The sequence below is a fragment of the Otolemur garnettii genome, unplaced genomic scaffold (genome assembly GCF_000181295.1).
Source record: "Otolemur garnettii isolate 467f Iridium unplaced genomic scaffold, OtoGar3 scaffold00038, whole genome shotgun sequence".
NCBI classification, from domain to species: domain Eukaryota; kingdom Metazoa; phylum Chordata; class Mammalia; order Primates; family Galagidae; genus Otolemur; species Otolemur garnettii.
The window spans coordinates 8,383,081-8,388,375 of NW_003852433.1; the positions used below are offsets into that span (position 1 = coordinate 8,383,081).

Consider the following 5,295-nt stretch of genomic DNA (forward strand, 5'->3'; position numbering starts at 1 on the left):
TCAAACCTGGCCCCGGCAAAAAACTGCAAACCCCCCCCCTAAAAAACAACAAAACAACAACAACAAAAACCGCATACAACAGATTGTTATTCAGCATAAAATGAATTAAATCTCGATACATACGGTCGCACAAGATGGACCCTAAAAATAATTATTCCTAAATTTAAAAAGCCAGACCAAGAAAAAAAAAAAAAAGGACAAATATTGTATGATTCTCTTTGAATAAGGAACCTAGAGACAGAAATGTAATGGAGGTTGCCAGGGTCTGGAGGAGAGGGAAATGGGGAATTAGAGTTTAAAGAATACAGTTGCAGCTTGGGAAGATAAAAAAAGTTCTGGAGATGAACGGTGGTGATGGCTACACAACGTGAATGCCACTGAACTTACACCTAAAAATTGTTAAAATGGTAAATTTTATTATGTGTACTTTACCACAATGAAAACAACAAAAACCAAACAAAAAACCTCTTTAGAGAAGGTAGTTACACTGTAAATAGAGAGCCAAACGAACAGCACCCAAATCGATCCCATTTTTCTTAACCGCCACTTGCAGTCTCCGAGTTAAGTCTATTAGCATGTTTCCTCCCACAATGCTATGCTGCATTCTCCACCAAAACCAAGTAAAATCACAACCGAATATTGTAAAAATTGCCTACGTATTTCAGAAAGACTTTCATATAATCATATAATTTTCAAGCAAACAATAATCGAAGGTTTTTTAAATGAGCCCCAAACTCGCCTTTTTGTACTAGGAACCTGGCTTATTGGGAGCAATGAACACGGGGAGGTACTCTTTAGCTTTGCGCAGTGGCAGTATCGTAGCCAATGAGGTTTATCCGAGGCGCGATTATTGCTAATTGAAAACTTTTCCCAATACCCCGCCGTGACGACTTGCAATATAGTCGGCACTGGCAATTTTTGACGGTCTCTACGGAGACTGAATAATTTGGTTTTGAAAAAAAAGAAGTTGTTTTTTTTTTTTTTTAATTCAGTGCTGTTTATGAGTTTTATTTGATAATTGAGAAAGCGATGTTTTCTAAAGTAGATAAGGTAGTGATATTTGTGTTTCGTTCTCTTTAATAGTTCGCATGAAGTCAAAATGATCGAGTGATTATAACGTAAGTGCTTGGTATCTGTGTATCTCTTATTCTGTCTGACTAGGCTAGAAGTAGTTTCTTCAGTGATTTGCCCGAGTGTTATTTTGGAATTTCTTCTGAAAATATGCCCCTCGGATTTTAGTTGCCTACCGTTTCTGCGCTCCGAGACACAGCCCGGAGTCCACCTCGTCGCTGTGTTTTACCTTCACTTTCCCGCCGCCGATTCTCACTGCCAATGCAAATCTTAGCCCGGTCAGCTCTGTGACGTCACCCTTATTTGCATGAAATTCCCCAGCAGCCCAAGCGAGTGTTCTATGGTTTCCAAAATCCGAATATTCGGCACAGATGTCTCAATAACAAGAAACCTCCTACGCAGGTAGGTGTTAAACACAACTGCTCGAACAAGAACGTCTCATATTCACGATCAGGCTGGCAGTCACTCACCCTCAATGTAAAGGCAGTTGTTATCCGTGGGGGAGTGGGCGGGCGCAATTACTCTTCAGCTTTGCGCAGTGGCAGTATCGTAGCCAATGAGGTTTATCCGAGGCGCGATTATTGCTAATTGAAAACTTTTCCCAATACCCCGCCATGACGACTTGAAATATAGTCGGCATTGGCAATTTTTGACAGTCTCTACGGAGACTGAATTACGTTGGTTTAATAGAAGTTAATTTAGGGGTTAGATGGTTCTTGGTTTTTTTTTGAGTACGGTTTAACATGAGGCTCTTCTGTTTTTCCTTTTAATTTTAACAGTGGTCTTTCTTTCCAACTACTGTGGTTAATGTTTGTAGGAAAAAAATTCTGAGGGTTTTACGTTTACTTAAAGCCACTAAAAGAGAGATCTTTTCCTACTGTTAATGTTGCACTTGTTTCTGCTACTTTAGTTTCCTTTTGCTCATGTGTAGAAAGACCTGGACTATCCGTAGATAAAGGTCTTCCGCGGTCCTATCAGTTACCGAGTATGGTAGATCCTGCCTGACTTGTTTAGGCCGCTGGCCATCAAACTCTGTGGTCTGTAGTAAAAGAATGTGATGAAATGAACACCAAGGGGAAAGGTGGTGGCAGTGGGAGCTAGAGGTTCAAAAGGCACTGAAAAAACACCACCAGTAGGAATTTAAACCCCAATCCCTGCTTCAGGGAATTCATAGTCGCGAGACAGACCACAAACTAGTAAACAAACTAGGTAATTACAGATTATTTCAGTGCGATAAAGATAATAAACAAGGAGAGACATATGATGGAGCAACCCAGGAGACAGGCAAGTTCCAACAGTATCATAAACAACTATGGGCACTTACTGTGTACCAAACTTCACACAAAGTGCTTAACATGCCTTTTCATTTAGCTTTCACAGAAACCATAACTTTATCTTTTACAAACAATTTTGTTGGAGTATAATTTTGGGAGGAGGGGACAGTCTCACTCTGTCACTTGGTCTAGAGTGCTGTGACCTCATTGTAACAGTAACCTTAAACTTCTGAGCTCAAGCCATACTTCTACCTGAGCCTCCCCATTAGCTGGGACTACAGGTTCACACTATATGCCCCATTAAATTTTTCTGTTTTTAGTAGAGATGGGGGTCTCACATTGCTCAGTCTGGTCTCAAACTCATGAACTCAAGCAATCCTCCTACCTCAGCTTCCCAAAGTGCTAGGATTATAAGCATGAGCCATTGCAGCTAGCCTGTTGAGGTTTGTAAACTGCACATAATATTTAAAGTGTACAATTTGTTAAGTTTTGAAATGTGTACAACTGTGAAACCATTGCCACAAATCCAGACAATGAAACCTATTATTACTCTTAGAAGTTTCCTGGTGTTCCTTTGTAAACCCTCTCTCCTGTGTTTCTCCACACTCCCGATTCCCAAGCAATCATTGTTCTGCTTTCTGTCACTATAGATTAGTTTGCATTTTCTAGAGTTTTATATAAATGGAATCATACTGTATGTGGCTTTTTTTATTTTTTAAGAGATGGGGGTCTTCCTGTGTTACAGTTCAGGCTGAAGTTCAGTGACTATTCATAAATACCATCATAGCAACTACAACCTGAAACTCCTGGACTCAAGCGATCCTCCTGCCTCAGCCTCCAAAGTAGCTGGGCCTACAGGTGTACAACCTCACCCAGTGACGTTTTGAAATTAATTTTTTATTTTCACTAAGTATGATGTCCTCAAGGTCCATTCAGTTTATTGCATATATCAATCTTGCTGAGTAGTATTTCATGTAGTATTTCAGTAGTAGTACCAGAGTTTGTTTGCTCATTCACCCACTTAAGGACATTAGAGTTATTTCTAGTATTTTGCTGTTATAAATAAAGCTGCTAAGAAAATTCCTGCACAAGTTTTTTTGTGAGCCTACCTTTTTAATTCTCTGGGATGAATGCCCAAGTGTGTGATTGATGGGTTGTATGGTAAGGGCATGTCCAGTTTTAATTAGCAGCTTTATGTAATAGCAAACTACTAGAAATATACTAGGAACAACTCAAATGCATCATTTCTATTGGTGATGCTGAATTTGAGCAGCTGGTTAAGGCAGTAATATTCTTTCTTTCTCTTTACTATAAAAGTACAAGTTTCTCTGTTAATCAGTAGTCTCATGAGATGAGCAACCTTTTTTTTTTTGTAGAGGCAGAGTCTCACTTTATCGCTCTTGGTAGAGTGCTGTGGCCTTACACAGCTCACAGCAACCTCTAACTCCTGGGCTTAGGCGATTCTCTTGCCTCAGCCTCCTGAATAACTAGGACCACGGGCGCCCGCCACAACGCCTGACTATTTTTTGTTGCAGTTCGGCTGGGGCTGGTTTGAACCCGCCACCCTCGGTATATGAGGCAGGCACCCTACCCACTGATTGAGTCACAGGCGCTTCTCTGGGACCCTGGATAGATTTCCTAGGGCCAGGTTGTGTTCAGGGCCTGGAAGCCCGGTAGTCAAGAAAAGTCCCCTGACAAGCCAGTATGTCAGAACTGAGCAAAAGTGATAGAGGGAGTTAGTGATAACTACTCAAAGGTGCATCCTGAAGACCTGAAGTTGATTACAGAAACTGTAAGAGGAACCAATGTGTGCTGAGCCAGAAGCTGAAATTTCAAGGAGCTGTAAATATCCTTGATCGTGTGGTCTGAAAATGCACTTCTATCATTTTTCAGCCTCAACTAGTTGCTGAGATGGTCGATCTGGATCTTCAAATCAATCCTGGAGGAAACAGAAGCTGGATACTCCCTTCCATGGCAAATTTTATACTGATTATGAAATCAGATGATGCCTCAATTATCCAGACATTAGACTTTTCTCCCATTTACCCCTCATAAAGTTGGAGAGGAACTCTTACACTTTGCTTGTGGGTGTATACATTTGCAAAACCACTTAGGAGAGGAATTTGAAATGCCCTGTCAGTTAAAATTTCAGGGCAGGGACTAAGATGAAATGAGTGAGATACACACTTTGGGGGAAAAATTTAAGGGGATACCCCAAACTCAGTAATCAAGTTTTTTTTTGTTTGTTTTTTGTTTTTAAGACAGAGAGTCTCACCTTGTCACTGTTGGTAGAGTGCTATATTGTCACAGTTCACAGCAACCTCAAACTCTTGGGCTTAAGTGATTCTTTTGTCTCAGCCTCCCAAGTAGCTGGGACTACAGGTGCCCACCACAACACCCGGGTATTTTTTAGAGACAGGGTCTCATTCTGGCTCAGGCTGGTCTCCAACTCCTGAGCTCAGGCAATCCACCCACCTTGGCCTCCCTATTGCTGGGACTACAGGTGTGAGCCTCTGTGCCTGGTCTTGCTATCCTATTTCAATCACTTGCCCACAGTAAATTAACTTAACCCCCTGAATCCACTCTTGTCCCTCTTCATAATGGTCAAAGAGGCCCTTTGTAAATGAAAACCAAATATTCCACCTCCCTACTCAAGTTCTTGCAAAAGCTTCCTCTGTAGGGTGCTCTGGCATCACAGCTCACAGCAACCTCACACTCTTGGGCTCAAGTGATTCTTTTGCCTCAGTCTCCTGAGTAGTGGGGTTACAGGCGCCTCCCACAACACCCAACTATTTTTAGACATGGTGTCTCACTCTTGCTCAGGTTGGTCTCAAACTCCTGAGCTCAAGTGATCCACCCACCTCAGCCTCCCGGAGTGTTAGGATTACAGGCGTGAGCCACCTTGCCTGGCCTATCAAGATAAATATTTCCAAGCAAAATGAGGTAAATA

General features: G+C 41.6%; 2 non-coding genes across 2 annotated transcripts; both read left to right on the forward strand.

The window, feature by feature from the left end:
* The first annotated feature begins 796 nt into the window (after positions 1-796).
* Positions 797-937, forward strand: LOC111725360. The gene has a single exon (XR_002773439.1). It is a non-coding gene; the product is annotated as a U4 spliceosomal RNA (small nuclear RNA).
* A 661-nt stretch (positions 938-1,598) lies between these two features.
* Positions 1,599-1,739, forward strand: LOC111725359. Its single transcript, XR_002773438.1, has one exon. It is a non-coding gene; the product is annotated as a U4 spliceosomal RNA (small nuclear RNA).
* Positions 1,740-5,295: the final 3,556 nt, after the last annotated feature.